At 38.6% G+C, this 22,804-nt stretch overlaps 1 long non-coding RNA gene across 1 annotated transcript; it reads left to right on the forward strand.

Annotated features, from left to right (window-relative positions):
* Nucleotides 1-601: 601 nt before the first annotated feature.
* On the forward strand, nucleotides 602-21,088 carry LOC118994715 (uncharacterized). Its single transcript, XR_005068127.1, has 3 exons — nucleotides 602-611; nucleotides 7,785-7,789; nucleotides 21,004-21,088. It is a non-coding gene; the product is annotated as an uncharacterized LOC118994715 (long non-coding RNA).
* The last annotated feature ends 1,716 nt before the right edge of the window (nucleotides 21,089-22,804 follow it).

The following is a 22,804-nucleotide window of genomic DNA, read 5'->3' on the forward strand; positions in this document are numbered from 1 at the left end:
ATTCTCGCTTTGCAAGGCATACAGGCTCTCCTGTTGGATTGATGGAAGTACAGAAAAGCTTAAGAGACAACTCTGGGATCACATCAAAATTTAGCAGCTCTGTTCAAGTCAGAAATCGGATCACAGGTCTTTTCTCGAAGCTCCAGGCCCAGGAGGTCCCTATGCTTTTAGCAAACAGCCTACTGTGTTTTGTAGGAGGGACAGTGCAATTTATAGTGGCTCTTAGTGTCATTGGTTTGCTGTTTGTTACAGAAAGCGGTGCAGCCATGGGTAGCATTGAAACTGGCCTTTCAAAAAACACTTTAATGCAGCATTTTTGTCTTAAAATAAATTTTAGCCCTCGTAGTCAAAATTTTAAAATCCTCACCACACTAAGATGAAAGAACTACTTCAACAAAACAATTAAGGAAATAGTTTACTGCCTTCGTGTCCCTGGAAATAATAATATCCAAATGTGTTGTTCTAAACCATTGTTGAATGAACAATCAGTACCACAGTCCCTGTTCCTATTGACCTTATATTTTAGTAGAGCAGATAGGAAGATAATTTTGAATGTGCCTCCCAGGTGGTGATAACTGCTAAGAAGAGTAAAGCAGGGTCACAGATAAGGGGTGATTGTGTTTGAGACACAGAGTGGTCAGGGAGACATCTAAGCAGCTGATCCTTGTGCAGAGATCTGAGCGAAGCTGGGAAGTCAGCCATAGTGATAGCCAAACAAATTATTCCAGGCAGAGGCTCAGAGAAGGGTTGAAGCTTGACTTGTTCAAGGCTTAGTAAGAAGGACAGTTTTGGAGCAGAGGTAGCAAGGAAAAGAGTGGGAGGAAAAGAGACTAGACAGTGTCCTGGGTCGGATTAGGAAGGGCCTTAGAAGCCAGAAAAGATTTGGGATTTTATTTTGAATGAAATAGAAAGCAGTTAAATTATTTGGAACTCAAAAGTAATAAGACCTGACTTCGGCAGGGTTTTCTATTGTTTTTTTCAGGGGGAGGTTTGGCTTTTGTTGTTATTGTTTTGAAAGAACCACTTTGGCCTTTGAGTGGAGAAAAGACTAAGACATCAGGAGCTGGGGGAGGAAGCAGGTCTGGAGCACTGGCCTCCATCCCGATTGGATTAGAGCTGCTGTGGTGGAGACTAATATAGTTTAAATGTCAGCCCATCATGATCTGCTTTGTAGATGTGACACATACAAAAAAAAAAAAAGCAAAGTCAAAATGGCTTGAGATTTGGCCTGAGCAACTGAATAAGTAAAATTACTTATTCATATGCTTAGATGTAAAAAGAAAATATTACTTACCATGTAAAATGTAAAAGAACTAGTAAGGGCTTGGTGTAGGGGTAGGAGAATGAGAATTAAAGAGTTTCACGTTGGAAATGTCAACGTGTTTATTGGTTATGCAGTTGGAAAGGGTGAGCAGGCTGTTCGTGCCGAGTGCTGGAGAGAGGTTAGGGCTGTAGAAGCAAATGTAGTCATTGCTAACAAGGTATTTGGAAGAATAGGAAAGAGCAAGCAATCAGTATAATGGGGTGGCTCGTGACACCTACAGTACTGTCACCTACAGTAACAGCTTACATGTTTGTCCCACCCCTCTGTGAGCTCCTTCAGAGAAGAAATGGTGCTTTGTTCACTTGGGATGCTTAGCACACAGCTAAGTCACTAGCACACGATGTCCTCTTGGTAACTGTTTGTTGAATATGTGAATAAAAGAATGAATGAGTTAAGAGATTGAAGAGTACTGAACACAAGGAGCAGAAGGGGCATGATTAAAGCCCCTTCTCTCAGCGCTTGGGAAACTACACAAAACAGCAGACTTCCCCACAGGTTGCTTCACTGGGTAAGAGTGCACAGTGGAATGAGCAAGGTCCTTAAAAGTTGACAAATAGAATCACAGCCCTAGCTCTGTGACTTACTAGCCAGGTAACCTTGGCAAACTACTAAGCTCTCAGAAGTTCAGTTATCTCAATAAAATGTATGAGCATCCCACACAGTGCTTGGCACATGAAAGGTGTTGAAAAAAAGTTAATCTCCTTGCTGCCTTCCTCAGAGCCTTATTTCAAAGACCTGGAGCTTCAGGACTGAAGCACTGATTCATGCGACAATGTGTATGAACTCTGAAAACACAATGCTCAGTAACAGAAGCCAGTCACAAAAGACCACACGTCCTCTGGTTTATATGAATCTCTAGAGACAGAAACTAGACGAGGGTTGCTTGGGGCCACTGTGTGGGAGGGAGTGGCATGGGGAGTGACTGCCAATGGGCAGAGGCTCCACTCCTGAGTGAGGAAAACATTCTAAAGGGAGAGAGCAGTGACAGTCACACAAGTCTACACACCAAACACACCGAGAATGCACTAAAAATGCCCAACTGTGCTTTAGAGAGGTGAAATGGACAGCGTGTGACTTACATCTCAATAAACCTTCAACAAAGACCTGGAACTCCATCATCTATGAATGTTAAACAACACTTATGCCACGGTCTACGAAGCCCACACAACTCGTTGCAGCTCTAAACCATGCGGGTTGTGGTTCGTTCTCTAGGGAAGTCAGAGCTCATTTAAATCTGAGCATACAATTAATCAAATCATTTCAGTGACATTCAAAGTTTTTGCTATGCTTTTTGTCGCTGTAGACCCCATTCATGTATTCACATATTTACTGAAAGCTGACTACATGCTTAATAGTGTTCGAGGCATTGTGGGTACAGTGGTTTGGGTTATTCTCGTCAGTTGTTGAGCCTCCAGTTCATAAATTATAACTACAGGAGAACCACTGACGTGGTGGTTAATTTTAGAAAGTGACTTTCTACTTACCTTACCTTCACAGTTAAAGGAGAACAACTGTACTCTTATCACAGAAAGTTTTGAAATTATATGTGGTAACCACTGACAAATGGAAAATAAACTACAGGGTATCTGTTGCTGAACTTTATATGAGCTGTAAAAACAAAAAGATACAACAGTCCTCAGGGAGCCAACAATCTTGTAGGAAAGATAGAACATGAATAGACTATGACATAGCCTGTGGCCTATACGAAAATTAGAGTACATAGGGCAAGCATTCGGTAAATGCATGAATGAATGAAAAAAATAATGAATGATACAACAATTTACAGGTGCCCATGATTCAGCCCAGCAGAAGTTATCATGAATGGCCCTAGAGAAGAGGGAAAAGTTGAACTGGAACTTCAAAACAACCTTGCATATCTTATGATCAAATAACATTTTAGACAATAAAAAATGGAAGGCACACTAAGTCCCCTAATGTGGCTATTATATTGGGAATAAACCAAGAAAGAGTAGGAGACAAGGCTGGTCTTGAATAGTTCGGTAAAAATGCGTGATGCATTTACCAGCTGTTATTAGTAAGTATCATATAGGATACTTTCTTTGTAATTAACAGAAAAATACAACTCAAGCTTAAACACAAAGGAATTCATTAGCTCCTGTACCTTGCAGGATAGATTCTGATGATGACTCACCACTGGGGCTCCCTCTTGGACCCTTGTCCTCCTGGACTTGCTTCTTCTCTGTGGTGGCTCTGTCCTCAGGCTGGTGGCTGAATCACTGATCCTGTTCAGGCTTCACATTAGGGAAGACAGCACCCAGGTCCCAGGGAAAGGAACTGGTCTCTCAACATGACACTGTCTTCAGAGTCAGAAAGAAGTTCTAAGTTGCCCCCAGGGAACTTCTGCTCACATCTCGTTTACCCAGAGTAGTTCACCGGCTCCTGCTAGAACCAGTGCTTAGAATCCTGAACAAGTCACAGATGCTGAGGATGGCAGGCCTGATTGAGCTGGATCCCCCGAGGCTACCTGTGGAGTCGGGGCCAGTCACCCAAACACTAAGCTGCCTCATTGGGGGCAGGGAAAGAAACAGGTACTAGCACACCAACTACAGAAAGCTACTGAGGTATTTTATTCCTGGGAGTCACAGGAACACACAATTCTTCTGGGTATTAATTTAATGATTTAATAATTTGCAAATAAATAAGAGGACTCACTATTCATTTATTATCTAAATAACTGCTTATAAATAAATCATTAAAAACCAAAACAGGCCAAGAAACTAAAAAAGGATACATAATATAAAGATAAATGTTTTATGTACATGAAAAATGTCTCACTAGTATTCAAAACTGTGAAGTAAAACATAACAAATATTTTAAGTTAGATTAAAAAAAATAATACCAACTGCTGCTCAGAGTTATGGTGTTTGAAGAAGAGAGTGCAACTCTTCTTGAAAAAATAACATTATGCCTTAGCGAACTTATCTGTATACTTACACTTATAGGAATGTGTATTAAGGAAATAATTAGCAATGCAACTAAGATGGCTGTATATAAAGTCACCCACTATTCTGTACAATAGCTAAAACCTGAAAAGACCGTTCATAGTCAAGGAATGGGAAAGGAACAAATAAGGACTAGTTCACACAATGGAAAACTATACAACATGAAAAGCAATATCAATAATAGAGGAAAATGGTCAGTATAATAATACATTTTTAAAAGCACCAGACTCTCAAAATATACCTTTTTAAAGTTAATTTATTGAAAAGGAGAGGACATTTTTAACAATCCTTTTAAATTTAAAATAATCCTTGTAGAAGTTAGAAGCAGCCCAAGCATCCATCAGTACGTGAGTGGATAAAACAACTATGGGACGTTTACACCATGGGACATTTATACCATTATACCATGGAATAATACTAGGCTGTAAAAAAGAAGAAAATTTTATCCTTTGCATCAGTATAAATGAACCTGGAGAACATTATGCTAAGTGAAATAAACCAGTCGGAGAAAGACAAATATCATATGATTTCACTCAAGCTGAACTAACAAGCAAACTAGAGACAGACTCAGAGAGGGCGGGATGACAGCTAAGCAGGGCAGGTTAGGGGGTGAAGGGATTGAGCAAAAAGGAAAAATGATTCAAGGGCGTGATTGCAGTGTGGGGATTTGGGGCAGGAGGACAGAGGGTTTAAGGGCACTAAATGGTAAGGAAAAAAAAACTTTCAGAAACAGCAACAACAAAAAGAAACATTATGCTAAATGAAATAAGGCCAACATAAAAGGAAAATATTGTCTGATTCCATTTATGTAAAATATATAAATAGGCCGATACATAAAAACACAAAGTGGATCAGACCAGAGGGAGAATGGGCACAGAGCTTCTGTGTGAGATGATGAAGTTTCACAAACTGCGGCGGCAATGGTTGTGCAGCGTGTGCAGGTAATGAGCGACGCTGGCTGAACACTGGAAATTGCTTAAAACAGCTAACTTCGTGGCATATCTATTCATCGCAGTTCTAAAACTTGAAAATACCACCATTAAATTGTATATTACATATTTGTTTTGTAATAAAAATGTTCAGGAACATCATCCTATGCATGACCAAAAGAGTATTCTTATCTGACCACTTGCAAAACAAAATTTATTCTAAATCATATTTGTAATATTTATTCATTCAACAAGTAGTCATTAAATGTGTGTGTGTGTTCCGCACCAGATGAGTAAATACAGGGAATGAATGACAGTGACAGTCTAGCCTATCCCATCTACCTGGCATAGCTGATAGAAGAATCAGATTAAACAATGTAAAAATATTTCAAAGTCATAAGACATTATATAAACGTGTTTTAAGTCACATATCACAAAATTCAAGCTAAAATCCATAATACTCTGGGAAAAGTATACAACTTCAAAAAAGGATGAAAGGTTTATAAGCTAAGAAAGAATTTTTTACAATTATCTTCATGTTTGAAAAATTAGATTTATGCATTAAATCAGTAGGATAATTTCTGAGATTTCCTCTAGCAAAAATTCCCCTAAGTTTCTACCATGCAATTTTAAAATGCACAACATAATAAGTTTTTCTCTAGCAATAAAATTATCCAATTGTCACATTTGAAATGTTAAACCTCTTTCCTAAAAAATAAAGACAAAGCCAAAATTCTTTTAAAAAATCCAGCTTAAGGGTGGATTAAGGGTCTGCTGACAGAAACGACAATAGTTCACCTTATTGAGGGATCCTACCGCTCAGTAACTGAGTGATTTCTGAGCACAGTGTCCGACACAAGTAACGCCCCCTTTTATCACAGAATCTGTTATTGTAAAACCATAAGCATGTAATTCTGTAACACAATAATATCACATTTAAGCACATCACATGGCATCTTAGGTGAAATCTTCAAGTTAAAGCTACACATTATTACACCCATATTCTTACCCTATCAACCACACGCACGCAGGCATTACTTCTGCTGGCCTCTGTGTAATTGCAATAATAACTTTACTACAGTTGCCGCCCTAACCTCCTACCATGCAGTGTAAAAATGCACCACACAATAAAATACAATAGACAGGTAATCTCACTTGAATTACAAAACATCGATATTGTTAATTCAAAATTATTGTGTCTCCCACAAGCCTGCCACTGTTCCAGGTGCAAGAATGCCTGATATTTACAAATATACTAAAATGAATTTGACTGTCTTGATGCTGGGCTCATGGTCCTTGAATCATAAAAGTGGCAACTTAAATACTCTGTAAAGTTGGTCACTGAGGCTGATGCCTCTGTGGGGACTGATTCCATTTTCTCTGGCTAATATTGTACATATTTTGAAATTTTCATAATGAAAATTGAAAAACAAAATAATTTCCATGGGTCCAGTGAGAGCATGTCTAGTCCAAAATTGTTAGTGTTCTAAAACAGATTCTAAACCTTTCCAGTTATTATACAGAGTTGGACAAAGGTAGGTTTACAGTTGTTCAACTGGAAAATAATAGGATAATTAATAAATAATACAAAAGTAAACTCTGTAATTTGCAGACTCACAACTGTAAACCTACTTTACCCCACCCTGTATGTACACTTGTCAAGTTGCCAGAGTTTGAAAAGGTGTCTTTTACTGAAATACAGTTAAGCAATATCTTTGCCTACGCATGAACTGTTCCTGCATCTTGAGCATTTTATTTAATATTTTGCAAATGTTATTTTATAATCATATGCATGTATCAAACTTTGTACCAGAGGAACCTTCTTTTGGTATAGAAAAATTATATCATATTGACAGACTCATCTTTAATAACCTGACTTTTATTTAATTTATTGGGATGACATTGATTTATAAGACCATATAGGTTCCCAGTGTATATTTCTATGACACATAAACCATATATTGCATTGTGTACCCACATATTTGGCCCCCTTTGCCCTTTATTATGCCTCCACCACCTTCCCTCTGGTAACTACCACACTGTGGTCTGTGTCTATGAGTTTCAGTTTTATATCCACATATGAGTGAAATCATATGGTTCTTAGCTTTTCCTGACTGACTTCTTTCACTTAGCATGTTGTTCTCCAGGTCTACCCATGTTACTGCAAATGGCAGTATCTCATCTTTCTTATGGCTGAGTAGTGTTCTGTAGTATTCATGGGCCACATCTTCTTTATCCAATCATCTGTCCACAGTCACCTTCATTGTCTCCATGTCTGAGCCACTGTGAATAATGCTGCAATGAACATAGGGGTGCATATATTTTTGCAAATAAATGGTTTCAAGTTTTGGGGGTAGATACCCAGAAGAGGGGTACTGGGTCATATGGTAACTCTATTCTTAATTTTTGAGGACCTGTCATGCCGTTTTCCATAGTGGCTGTACCAGTCTACATTCCCACCAGCCCTGAACGAGGGTCCCTCCTCTCCACAACCTCTCCAGCACCTGGTATTACTTGTCTTGTTGATAGCAGTCATTCCGACAGCTGTGAGGTGGTATCTCATTGTAGTTTTGGTTTGCTTTTCCCTAATAGCTACTGCAGTTTAATATCGTTTCAAATATTTGTTGGCTATTTGTGTGTCTTCTTGGGAGAGGTATCTGTTCAGGTCCACCCAGGTGTAACTGGATGATTTGTTTGTTTGGTGTTGAATTGCACAAGCACTTTGTATATTTGGGACATTTTATCTTAGGGTCTAAAATTCTATCTGGCTAAGCAATCTCATTCCACTAGGCACTCTTTGTGTGCTTTTATTATTAAACTTGCCTGCATTTTGACAAACTGAATGACTTTACAAATTTAACACACTTTACACTAAAATAATAAAAAATGTTTTAGAGTTATGTGAACCTTAGAAGCAATCAAAAGAGAAATAATTAAGGGCAGGGCCAGACTTGTCATCATCACATCCCCAGCTGTGTGCATTTAGCAGGAAGGTGCCATTGCCTGGACCTGGTTGACTTCCCTGTGTTGGGTTGAGCTCACCCCAAAACACTCCTGACTGGTAGGTGCATTAGTCTTGATACAACTCCTTCCACTGATGAAAATTTTATCAAATATCCTGGATTCGGTTTTTTTTTAGGATTGCTATAATAGAGTAGCACAAATTGAGCAGCTTAAAACCAAAACATGTTTTAACGATCCTGGAGGCTAGAAGGGCTACAGCAAGGTGTCGGGCAGACCAGGCTCTTCTGAGTGCTGGAGTGGGTGCCCCACCTGGCCTGTCCAGTTCACAGGGATCGTCAGCCATCCTTGGCATTCTCTGGCCTGCAGTGGCAACACTTTGGTCTCAGTCACCACGAGGCATCCTCCCTGCGTGTCTCTTCTCCTTGTCTGTCTGAGTGAACATGGTGTCCTCCTCAGTCTGTGCCCACATGTCCTTCTTATAAAGACACTAGTCGTATCTAATTAGGGCCCATCCCAATGACCTCATCTTCATTACATCTCCAAAGACCTTATTTCCAAACAAGGTCCCATTTACATTTACTGGGAGTTAAGACTTCATATATCTTTGGGGGGATGTAATTCTAGCCCTTCAAGCCATGACACCCTCACACAGAATAATGTGACAAAAAGAACAACAGTAGGAAATGGGCGTGGTCATTGGCCAATACCCTACATTCTCTAGGGTGAACTTTTTTTCATTTTGAAAATGATTAAATTAAAACAAATAAAAAGAAAATACAGTAACTCTGAAAATGGACACTCTTCTAACATGTCCACAGAACTGCAGAACAGTTCCTTGAGTCCTCACCAAGAGCCTACTGAATAGTTATTCTACCCACAGTTTTTGGGTTAGATACTGAAGGCATACAGAAGTCAAGTAGCTTTTCCAAGGTCACAACTAGTGAATGGAGGACTGTGGGAGACCAGCTCAGAGAATCTAGGTCTGAACCCCACATTGATTCATCTGGGTAGTTCATTCTGAGTCTGAGACCCTTGCTTCAAACCTTCACCGTCATTCTTAATTCTTCTTTAGTACTCTTTCCACATGAAAGGCCTTCAAATATTAGAAGATAGTTATTATATCCCCACCAAGTCTCTCTTCTTTGAGATAAACATATGAGTTCCTAAATACTTTTTATGTTGAATCATTTCTAAATCAGTTTAAATAATCCTGAGTTGACAATGCATAAAATTAGAAATACAATTATCTGCATAACTTGCCTTCTAATTAAAACTTAACTATATATCTATATATAAATATATAAATAGACATATTCATGTATAGATATATAGATATACGTACACATCTGTATGTATATATTATAGCCTCAGGCTAACCCAGAAATTACAAATTTTGTAGCAGAAATGGAATAAATTTATTTTCATAGATTCTATACTTACTGCTGGAGTTAGGAAAGCGTCACAACACATATTGATAATACCATTTATGCATATTTTGAATGCTAGGCCATTCTGAATATTTGTAAAACATTCATAACTATTACTTCCCCATTTATGAACTCATAAAAAAGTCAAATAAAACAGGCTTGAAGGGCCTCTGGGATTATTTTCATATAAAATTTCAGTGCCCCCTGTTATACCTCTGTTACAAGAGATTCCTGAGAGCATTTAGTTAAACATGAAAGTTTTTCCTGTATTTGCAAGTAGTGTATTTTCATTTCCAAATCAAATCTATTCAATAATATGTTGCTTTCTATTTAGGGATTTAAAAAATAGCTGAAAAGTCTCTTAGGTCTTCATTTTGATGCACATAGATGTGTCTGCAATTGGTAATTGGATTAGATAAGTTGGAACTTCATGAAAATGAGGTAGAGTTAAATTATTTCATGGTCTGTTTTCCTATTAAGAAATAATAAGAATTTTATCATGGGTCCATGGTGTCCTGGTGCTAGGCAAATGCAGAGACTGACTGTAGACTTTCATCAAAAATTAAACTTTGACTTATAGCCGAGATTCCGGTTTTCAGCAAAGATGCTTTGCATCTAGGGCAGCTTTGTACTTCATGCACTAATTGCCATAATACGTGATTACTGATGCAGAGTCCTCTGTAGCTCTTTTGGTGTGGTAGACTCGCATACTGAATACTTAAGCCTTAACACTTTTCATAGTACATGTGACTAACTCATCAGCAATTTCCACACTAGAGCCCTGACAGTCCTATTCCCCTGAAGTAAGGATATCCTTGCTTTCCCCCCCATTCCTCCACCTACACTTCTCTGCCTGCTTACCACTAATATTGCTCAGATTGTCAGTAGCTGGCATCTGGTAAATTCAATTCTTACCCACCCTCGGAATGTACTAATTATATCCCACAGCTAATTAGAACGCAGCCTCTTTGCTAGAGACCAGTTTATTTAGCTGGTTATTCATTTATCAATGAATAACACTTGGTTTGAATCTTGATTTAAAAATGAAGCAGAAATAGCAAAAGGATGAGGTGGAGGAGAAGATGTTCTCTACAAAGCAGGAAGCCCTGTTAAATCAAAGTCTAAAAATATAGGTTTTATATAAGGACCAGAAGAAGGAGCCTTAGATTAAACCACTAAAACTAGAGGAAATTAAATATATATCTGCATTTTGAGAACCTTTCTGACAAAATCAAGGTTTAAATCAGCATTTTTAAATCACAGATTTATTGTAGTATATATATCAATAAGCTAATTTGAAAACTGCTCAGATTTTCTACAAGGATATGAGAAATGTTATTATGTTTTATTGACCAGTGTTTCATGAATAACATACACTGTTCACTGCTTATGCTTAAGTTACATGCTTTTGAACAAATTTCTGTAATCTGTGTTTATATTAATCTTTTACATAGTATTTATTAAGGAAACGGTACAGTTTCTCACATTGACAGTGTTTTTACCGTGAATTTGCAGGTAAAGGTAAGGTCATCTTAGGCAGGTGTCAACCATTGAAATGTGGCCTGTCAATCATTCACTTTCTTCCCCTCTATCCTCATAATCAAACGTGATCACCACAGCAACTGGACAAAGACATTCACATGCTAATTTGCAAAATTGTTGCCTGTTTGCCATAACTAATTAAAATGTGAGGCTCCATGACATTTTAGGTCATTGGGTCCCCACCCGGGCTGCCCTTTAGAATTATCTATGAAGGCTTCCATTTTTTTTGAAATATGCAGTCTTGTCCTACCCCCTTGTAACCCCCGCAGAATAATTTATTCAGAATCCCGGGCCATAGGACCTAGAATATTTTCTTTTCTTTTGTTAAGTCCCCCAGGTGATTCAAATGTACATGTAGGATTGAGAAAAATCATTCTATGCAAAGGTTGGTACCCCCAAATTGGCAAGCTATAAGAAAGTGTGTTGAATTGCTTAAGAACCAGATAAAGACAGAAAATGACTTAATGAAAAAAATCATTTTATAGGTTTGTTCAAACTCAGCACTGCTTTCTGTCTCCTCCTACACAGAGTTTTGTAAAGGGTACATCCATCCCTCTGAGGAACTGCTGAAATGCTACAAACCCCTTCCCAGAAAAGTAAACACATCCGCAAACGCGTGTAACTGGCATGGAAGGTGATACGTTAGAAAGAGAACCAGGGTCTCGGGAGAACAGTCCCTGCACCAGAGGGAAACGTTCTCAGAAACGAAAGAACTAGAATCCACAATGAAGCTCCATTTTTGTAACTACTGGGCCATGCAGGGAGATTGTATTCACCTATAAAGGTCTGTGAGATAGAAAAACTTTCCAAAGCGATATTTAACTGTCTGATTTTAAGAGAATATATATTCAAGAGCTTCCTGTGAATGCCTACTTCTCTGCTCAATCGAACATGTGTCTCTCTGATACATGGCGTCCAACCTTTTGGCATCTCTGGGCCAGCCTGGAAGAAGGAGAGTTGTGTTGGGCCACACGTTAAGTATACAAACACCAATGAAAACTGATGAGCAAAAAAAAAGGTTTTAAGTAAATTTATGATTTAGTGTTGGGCCACCTTCATAGCCATCCTGGGCCATATGCAGCCCATGGGCCGTGGGCTGGACACCCCTGTACACCTGAAGCAAAGATTTACATATTGCTTATACTAGTCTAGCTTCTTGCACCATTTTCCAAAAAGAGTTTGACACTTTTCTTTAGTCCCTTTCCTTTAAATAATATTAGCCTGATGCTGCTATAGCAGATCCCCACATTTTAAAGTACCTTAGATTTCAACCTCTGCATACTAAAGCATCCAGTAGCCGTCCACTTGAAGGTCTTTTTTATCAGCTGAATTTTAGTTCAGTCTTTCTATAATTTTCACTCAATGCATCCTGATTTTCTATAAGCCCATCTTAGATGATCTCATTCCAATCAATCTCTTTAAATTTCCTCAATCCACCTTTTTATATTACAACCTGAGAAGTGTACCTTAGGTGTTAAAATTAGCTCTGAAGCTATGTTAACTATATTCACTCAGCCCACTAAATCCTGGATTATGCTGTGCTTTTCCCAACAGAATTATCAAGCCACTCAGTAGTCTGAATCAAAGGGGTTCCTTCAAAGTTGTAACATTTTAAACCCTTGGCCTGAATAAATAGACCAACCAGCATCAATCCTTTGCAGAAATTAAGTGTATTTCAAGATTTGTGTGCATGCTGGTTCATGCTGGTTTCCATGTCTCTCCAGTGAATCCATCACCCCGGATATTGTTAGTAATAGGCAAGCAGCAGACCTGGTGTGTGTCAGAAGCACACTGAACAGCATGGCGTGGACTTCCAGCATGGGCAGGAAGGAAAAGCTGATAAGAAGATTAGAAAAGTAAAACACAAAAGATAAAAGTACATGTCTGTGTAGCAATGTATCGGTGCAGAAATGTGCTGAAGGGGATCAATACAATAAGTTATCCATCAAACAATAGAACATCTAAGGCATACTGATGATCTGGTACACATAACACGAGGTATCTATTTCTGCTGTACTAGCAGGTGGCGCATTGGATTGGATAGTAAGTATCTCTATCACTATACAACATGAAACACATCATATAAATCACAGCTAAAATCTTGACTCTCTGGTAATTAGGTTTCATTTCGCTGCAGCTGTTCATACTGATCAGTCCCCTCAGCTAGGTCCTCATGACAAGACCCTTATGTAAGCTCCTCTGGTCTTAATTGAGATTAGTCCACCTTTATTGTAACTGATATACATTTATATATTTATAACATAAATATTATAATATACTCTCCTAATGGCCACCCATTTCAACTTGTTAGATAGATATATTTCTTTTTTTAGATATAGAGTTTATAGTTTATTCCAGTTTCCAATAAATAAAATAAGTGGAAATCCATTGGAAAAAATGCATAAAGCTTGGACCATCCTAAAGTTATCCTTAAAGAGCAGAAAAACAATTATACACCTAAAAATTTGCCAACAGTAAATAGTCATTAAATGCATAAAGAAAGGAAGTAGAATTCAGAATCCTCTTGCCCAATATATCCAGGCTAGTTTGAAAGAGCATTTTATGGCTTTTGTAAAAATCTACCAAGAATTTCGGAGTATGCCTTTATTCAAAATACCATATACCTTTTATTATCAAAATGTCTTTTTCTGTTCATATCATCCAGACAATTATTCTGTACTAAATGTGAGCCACCACATGGCTCTCCAACATGTCACTTCTTACACAATGCTTATGAATAAAATTGACAAATTTTAATTTCCCCATAAACAGAGCTCAAATCCTAAGAGGCTTTACTTTGCACACATCAGATTTCAGTTCCCCTGTGCTATGTTGACACACAAGTAACCAGCGTGAGGACACAGCCCATCAGAAGAGTGGAGAGCCTGGCCAGCAGACGCAATTGCGTTAGTCAGTGGTCTGCAACAGTCGCCGCAAGCCATGGCTTGCCACCCTCAAGTGGCAGCGAAAGCTGGAAACAATGAGTACAAATTAAAACCAAGAAAAATAACACCCAACCTAGCGTTTTTAAGAGGGGTTTGAGTTAGAATTACAGTGACGGCATCCAAGATCACGTTCAAGTTGAGAGTTTGGTGTCATCAAGAAGCCAACTAAAGTCCTGGCTGGTGTAGCTCAGTGGATTGAGCCCGGGCCTGCAAAATAAAGGATCACGGTTCGATTCCCAGTCAGGGCACATACCTGGGTTGCAGGCCAGTTCCCGACAGGGGACACATGAGAAGCAACCATACACTGAAGTTTCTCTCCCACTCTTTCTCCTTCCCTTCCCCTTAAAAAAAAAAAAAAGAATCCAACTAAAAATGACAGGCTTAAACCACTTGGTGTTCACAGGCATTTTAAACTGCTGTAACTGGAGGCAACTGCAGAGCCTGTGCACTAAAGGCAGCTAGTCTTCGCCCATTCCAAGCCTGAAACATGAACGTATATATAATGTTATAAGGGGCAATTTAACAGAAGCAATCAATAGTTGATTTATGCAAGAAGAACCATCCCCAACCATGCAACACTAGATTTGGGAGCCCAGCCAGGGAAGTACTATTACCTGCAAGTTATTCATAAATTATGCTCACACACACATGTGGCTATATTCACAATACTCATCAAGAAAAATACGCATCTAGTCAAATCACCCAGCAGCCTGGTAGAACGAATCATGTATATCAGTGTGGATTTCAAACATGGGCAAAAGAACAACCTTTGTTTGCAGCATAAAAGAAACTGTGCCCGGTTGGAACACAGCCCGTGATACCACTAAGCGATCTGCTGATAACTTGTGGTTCAAAATGCTGCTATCATCAGACTCCAGCCTTTCGTGGAGCTACACACACTTTGAAGTTGAGATAAAGCGTACACTTATATGCAAGGTATAATGGAAGCAGAAATCGCTCCCTTGATTTAACCAGTATTTATTTATGAATGTTGAGCGGTGCAAAGTTGTGGTTATTTGCAGAGCCTCATTAATAACACCTCATGCTGTTTCTGCAAAGGCAAATGCACTTTGACATTCAATATTTTTCCTTCACAATTATTTGAATTCCCTCTGAACAGAAGTAGAAGTCAGTAATTTTATCCACGGTTCAAAGAGCAACACAGTTTATTTTAGGACTGCGCTGAGAGCCAATGGGTTCTTTGTCTGCTCCAGTGTCCCAACGAATAATATTGCTTCTCTTCCCACAATGGAAAGTGCCAGAATGGTGTTACTTTTCTCAAGGAGATGGTGCAAAAGATAGCTTTATGGTTAAAAATTCCTTGAGTGTTTCAAAGCCTATCGGAGAAATTTAGTTGCTCTCGCTGAAAAATAAAAACTGTAAAACATAAGGAGCAAAGATAGATATGACTCAAAAATTATAACCCCATAACAGATGAGAAGGAAAAAAATCAGGACAAAACTGAAACCCTCCTTTTTGCAAATATTAGTTTTCATTTAGGTTACACACCAGGCATTTGGGGGTTATTCATAAATGCCTGCTTACTTAGACTGTTTGAAGGATTATAGACAAGACTATAACTCAGGTAAAGTATCTCCACAGTGTCTTTGCTCTCATACTCAGGTTCCTTCCTTCCCTCACAACTTTCAGGGCTCAGTTCCATCCTTATGCACTTCATGTCTCATGTTGCTGCTGTCGCCTCTCTTTCTGGTCACACCACTTCTCCAAGTCTTTGCTTGTCTGTCTTCGTGAGAACACACGTGTCCTGAATTCTTTCCCCACAGGACACATCAGTGATGTTTGACCTTGGGGATCTTTTATTTGTGCACTCTATTGAAGAATCTGTGTTACGCTATGATTAAAATAAAAATGTCCCTTGTTGCAAGAAAGATATTTATGAATTTGGGCGATTTTAACTACTTATTGACTTGTTCACGTAGACATTTTTCAAGGTTTTCCTGATAACCATGAAAGCGTAGCCTTGAGAAAACTGTCTCTTACTCACCTTGAACAATTTCTAGTACCAGAGCAAAGGAGTTACTTCAAAAACATTGCTTGAACTTAATTGAATTACCTCCAATTTAGCCCCAAATTGGGTGTCATGGATGGAGAACCCTTGCCCATGGTAATGGCTAATAAGTAAGGAAAAAAGTGAATTTTTGAAATTTAGTGGGTGGCATAGAAGGTCATTACCATCAAGATATCAGTGAAGGTAACACCCCCTGCTGACCGCCACTACCCCCCAGGGGGTGCAGCATTTAGTGATCCTCACTGAGAGACACCCAATGTCATACTCACCACAGATTTTAATTCTCTAGTTTATGACCAGGTAGCTTTAGTTCTGAGTGCTTATATTTGAAATTTGTGTTTTCTTTGTTTAGTTGCTCAACAAAGCATACAAGAGCATGCTGGCAGCAGGCTTTGATTTTAATCATCCTGGGACAGGCCTGCTTTGCCAATAATGAGTTATGTATATGCCGCAAAAAAATACACTCTAAGTCAGGGGCCATACACATGCATACATACACAAATATAGTCTGCATTAGTCAGGACTCTATGGAGAAACAGAAAACAGAACAACAGTGTGTGTGTAAATTCTCATCTAAACACTGTCTTGACAGAAACATCTAGCATAATGTTTGACCAAAGATATGGGTCTGTAAGTTAGTAGCTAAAATTAACCATTACAAACTCTGTGCATTTGGGTGCACCTATCCTGCAGTAAAAGATAAAGAAACTTAATTTTGTTTATATAACAAGATACTTAGTCATTCTATCACGTTGACCCCAATTTCCTTGTTAATCACTGGTCGATAAAGGAATCAGCCAAGAGACAATACACGCTTTGGTTCCGTACATTCACTCCTGCGGAAATACCTCCGAACCAAACAACTGAGAGCTGTAGAAGGAAGCTGCTAGCATAAGGTTGTTATACTTTACGATATGTACTAGAAAAATTTGCTCTTCTCATAACATTTGTTTCTTAACTAGCTGCAATAAAGCTTCTACGTTACAGAGTCCATAAAGCATTTTCACCTCCTAAATTCAATTCTTAAAGCAGCTATTAAGTGCCTACAACATAGCCATTTGTGCTGTTATTAATGGCAATTAGGATGCCAACTTCAGCCAACAGGAAGAGGGTGAGATGCGGTAAAAATGTTGTCCTCCAGAACTTACTTACATACTGTAATCTTCTCCTGGTGTGAGTAGAATTCTCTACCTCTACACACACAACCAGGACACTTGAATCTTTGTGAATCTCTAGTTTAATTTGTAAAACATGTTTCTGAAGGTACAATATCTAGAGAAAAATGTGTAAGGTGATTCTTGCTACCCCAACCCTTTCCTAGAATGCACTCTGGGTCACGTCAAGTAAAACTGATGAAAATATCTTTAATAGAGTCCCGTGGGCAGCAAACGATACCAAATTCAGCCTGTGGCCTGCTTTTATGTAGCCTGTGAGATTAAAAGTGTTTTTTAAATTATTGTTCTTAAAACAACAAAAAAAAGATATGCAACACAGACCTTTTCGTGGCCACTGCGGAAACCAGTGGTGGTTCCTCAACACATCAATCAGAGAACAATCATATGATACAGCAATTCTACCTCTGAATACATGTCCAAAAAAATGAAAGCAGGGTCTCAAAAAATGAAAGCAGGGTCTACTGCGAATATGCATCCCAGCATTATTCGCAATAGCCAAAGGACGGAAGCGACTTAAGTGTCCATTGACAGAACAGATAAACAAAATGTGGTCTATACATACCAAAAATATTCTTCAGCCTTAAAAATAAACATTCTAATCTTTGCTAGAATATGCATGAACTTTGTGTACTGCATAACCTGTTCTGGTAACCTGTTCATAACAGAACAAGTTAACAGGTTAGCCAGCTCCTGGTTTATAAGATGCAATATAAAACCAAAATCATGACATTTGAGGCCTTCCGCATGCTGAGGGCAAACTGAGGGACTACCCACACTTCTGACCTTCCCTGTCTGGGCATGGCCTTCTTTTCCTCTGCTGTCATCCAAATGCAGCTGTCTTTCTAGGAGCAGGTCAAGTGCATCTTCTCTAGGAAGCTTTAACTGGCCATTCAGTTCCACAGTGGTGGCTTCCCTTGGAAAACATCAATACTGGCTTCACTCACTGATGATCATGCCTCTTTTTATATTCGTATTTTCACCCAATCTTGTCTTGCCAGCTAGAGCATGGGATCTTCCCACGGTTCCCAGCTCATCTCTAGTTGTCAGTTTGGCAAGATTTAAGGAATTTCTAAGATTTAAGGAATTTCTAGGTCCTGCAAGCCCGATTTCTTATTGGTTAACTTTTACCACTATTCATGAGCAAGTACTCTTGGGAATTATTGCTAAACCTACACAAACATTTTTTAATACTCACAAAATTTTAGGTGATAACTTTCTTTTCTTTTTGACACATAAGGTTTATATTAAAGAGAATAGAAGAGTATGCAGTACACAAGGAAACACAAAAGCCATGGTGTAGAGTGAAATACAGATTGAGAGAAAGTACATTCCTCAGTTTTTACAATAAAAATATTTATACAGATAGCAGAATTGAAGTAAGAAAACTTGATACAATTGTGGCTGTTAGTTAACATTTAAATTACTCATTGAACCAAAAAGGAAGTAATCTGTGAGTTATAGGTTTTATGAGAAAGATAAATTTAATATAAGCCCTTCATGACACTGAGTTTAAATGATTTCTTGTATTTGACACCAAAAACATAGACAATAAAAGTATAAATAGACATAGTGAACTAAACCAAGATAAAAAAACTTGTGTGCATCAAAGAATACAATCAACAGAGTTAAAAGTCAACCTCTGGAATGGGAGAAAAAGATTTGAAAATTACATGTATGGTAAAGGGTAAATATCCAGAACATATGAAGAACTCCTGCAACTAACGATAGAAAAACAACTCCATTTAAAAATGAGTAAGGGTGTCGAACAGATATTTTTCATAATAAAAGGTGTTCAAATCATCAACAAATCCAAGAAAGTTCCCCAACATCGTTAATAATCAAAATTACAATGAGACACACACAACTCACTGATGCCAGCTCTCAAAAAGAAAACCGGAAACACGTTGACAAGGGCGGAAAGAGAATGGAACCTTTATGCTCCATGGATAGGAAGACAGCAACTGCGGAAACCAGTGGTGGTTCCTCAACACATCAATCAGAGAACAATCATATGATGCAGCAATTCCACCTCTGAATACATGCTCAAAAAAAAGGAAAGCAGGGTCTCAAAAGACATATTTGTACACCAATATGCATCCCAGCATTATTCACAATAGTCAAAGGACAGAAGCAACCTGAGTGTCCATGGACAGAAAAACAGATAAAATGTGACCTATACATACTGAAAATATTCTTCAGCCTTAAAAATAAACATTCTAACATATGCTAGAATATGCATGAACCTTGAGGACATTATGCTAAGGGCAATAATCTGGTTACGGAAAGACAGATGATAGATACTGTATGATTCTATTCATATGAAGTATCCACAGGAGTCAACTTCATAGAGACAGGAAATGAAATGCGGGTCATCAGGGGCTGGGGGAAGGGCGAGTGGGGAGCTGTTTGTCAGGCACAGAGTTTCGGTTTTGTCAGGTGGAGAGTTTTGGAAACTGTACAACCATGCGGATGCATTAGCAACATTGAACCATGCACACTTAAAAGTGGTTAAGATGGCAACTGTTACATATATTTTACCACAATTTAAATCTTTTAATAAAGTAAGTAAATTTAATAGAGGTATTCTATTCTTGTCCTAAAGGAATGTTCACCATAATGACAAGACATAAGATGACTGTACATTAATTACTATAAAATCACTACCATAACCTAAGTCCAAGACTCTGAAAACAGGCCATGGGCCCAAGCACATGAAAGACGTTAGAATCTGCTTGTTTTCCATGCCTGTGGGAACACAGAAAGGTTAATGCATTCTCCAGAAATGTAAAAAACTGCAGGTTTACAAATTGTCTTCTTCACTCTCTCTGGCAAACAGTGACTTTGCTTTTGCATGAGGCTGTGAACACGATCTCATGATTTATTACTTCGCCTCATTTTTTTAACTCTTGCCTTTTCCAATAGAATCGAAAACCTATGTAAAGACCCAAATTTTTGTTGTTGTTCAAGAAATTCACTTGCCACACTGATAGTCATGGAAGAGTAGATGGCATTCATCATTTTCCTCCCATGTGACTTGACAACTATGATTTGAGCCGCTGCTGTCATTAGGTGTTTTAAATAATTTCACATTATAAGTTGATTCAAAATTTCCATGGCACAAATACTCCAATCATCAGATGTCTATTCTTTGAAAAACACAAAAGATTATTAAGGACTTCATTTCTGTTTTATTTTATGTTTTATTTCTTTTTCGTATTAAACTATTATTTATTTAAGGCATGACATGCCAATATCAAACAGTGATGTTGACTCTAGCTTGTTGACCCTAGAGGCTCAGCAGATTGAGCACTGGCCCATGAACCAAAGGGTCGCCGGTTCAATTCCCAGTCAGGGCATACACCTGGATTGAGGGCCAGGTCCCCAGTACAAGGCATAATAGAGGCAAACACACATTGATGTTTCTCTCCCTCTCTTTCTCCTCCCCTTCCCCTTTGTTTAAAAATAAATAAAATCTTTTAAAAAATCAGTGGTGCCAACCCTTGTCTTTAACAATAATATTGTATTATAAAAGAACTCTATAACTCCATCCCATCTTTGAGTCTAGGTTACTGGTACATGGGTAATGATTATATTGAAACATGTCTCTATCAGACCCTTTATCAGGTGCTCTCTGAATATGAGAAGGTAATAATAAAGGGGGAGTGGAGGAGGAAGAGGAAAAAGAGGGAAGCAAGGTTGTCCCAGTTGCAGAGCCAGGATGAGGAGGTATGAAGACAGTTCTCTCATCTTTCCACCTTTATGCTGTGTTAAGGAACGCTTACAACATAAATTCAGCAGGCTTTTCCTCAACAGTAACTGAAAATTTTTGTCCCTGTAAACAATGTATTTACAAATGTGTTCATTGACTTAAACAGCAATCTCACAACAACTAGTGAAGATTTCTATTTTAAAATTTGGAAAGAGAGGTCTAACGGAAGTGCATGTTTAATTGCAAATGCAATGCCAATGAAAGGCTGTGGCTTTCATGGAGGCTTCTGAACGGTTCAGAAATGTGTGTAGAGAAGAATGGATTACAGCCGTAGTTCTCACCTGGGGGTAGTTGCCCCCAGCGCTCCCCCAGGGATGTCGAGCAAGGCCTGGTGATCTTTTCGGCTGTCACAACTAGGCGGCACAGATGCTACTGGTGTCTAGTGGATAAACGCCAGGGATGCTGCTAAATATCCTACAATGCACAACATCCTGACACAAAAATAGAATTATTTGGCCCAAAACATCAGTAGTGATAAAGCGAAGAAACCCTGAGCTAAATAAACAAAGCCATTTTATGGAAAGGATTTTACTAAAGTGCCAAAGGATGGAGGAGAAGAGTGTGACAGAGAAAAGTAAAACAACCGTAGACCCAGAAGGCTGAGAGGCTGAAGTATTACGAGGAGCTAAGTAGATGAATTTAACTTGAGTGAGGGGCTCGAGTTAAATTCATAGAAATTTCCTGTCTCCATGAATTTGACTACTTCAGGCGCTCCTCATACAGAGATCGTGCAGTATCTGTCTCTTTGTGACTAGATTATTTCACTTGGCATAATGTCCTGGAGGTTGTACCTTATGTCAGAATTCCCTTCCTTATTAAGACCAAATACATCAGTGACCCGTCTGTAAATATAAACTAGAAAGAACGGGAGCTTTGGGTCTCTGCTTTTACTAGGTGTGAGAATTTAACAAGTATTTGTCTCCTCTGATTTTTTCTTATCTATAAAATGAAGATAATATTTATCTCCTACTCCTGTTGTCAGGGTCAAACCAGATAAGGTTAAGTGTCTCTGTCTTTGCAGGACAATAGGGGACAATCAATAGGAGTTGGGGAAAGACCAGTCCTTCAATTCCCTCGACACTGGGGTTACTAAGTGTCGACTTCCAATCACCAATTGAAGATACTGATGTTAATTACTATTGCAATCAACCAGAGTCTGATTAGTTAAGCTTTTATTATCTGTCTCCATCCTTTTCATCATTTATTCACAAATATTTCTTCAGTTATCCTTCTTTTGGGGGCAATGTTTTCTCCCTTTAGGAGAATTTTTATTCTCTTAGAGAAAAACTGATTAACAAAACACTAGGTGGAAGTCTTACACAGCCTCTGCATGAATGATGTTACAGATGGCTCCAAACTTATGACTTAGCTGTTTCCTGACCAAAGTCATAAGGAATGCTAAGTCTAGGGCCCATCCTCTCCTGTGATGACAAGTGTGATTCACCCTGAACTCTGACATTGAACCCAACAGTGCTCTTTGAACACGATGAAATTATCCTTGTTCAGGTGGAAAACATGTTCCTTTGCTCTACCACCATTTTTTCTTACACCTTTCCCACATTCAGACTGCCTTTGTTAAAACTATTACCTGATGCAATGGTATATACATTGTCTCCATTTGACTAAACAAGCATAAAATCTTTCTATGAACATCCTTGGCTGGACTGGTGTTCCTATTGAGCCCTGAGGCCATGGTGAATGGTGATTGGCCATCATTGCCAGAACAGGGTGTAATCT

This window comes from Sturnira hondurensis, unplaced genomic scaffold (genome assembly GCF_014824575.4).
Source record: "Sturnira hondurensis isolate 20B ecotype Veracruz unplaced genomic scaffold, ASM1482457v3 Scaffold0009719, whole genome shotgun sequence".
Taxonomy (NCBI): Eukaryota; Metazoa; Chordata; class Mammalia; order Chiroptera; family Phyllostomidae; genus Sturnira; species Sturnira hondurensis.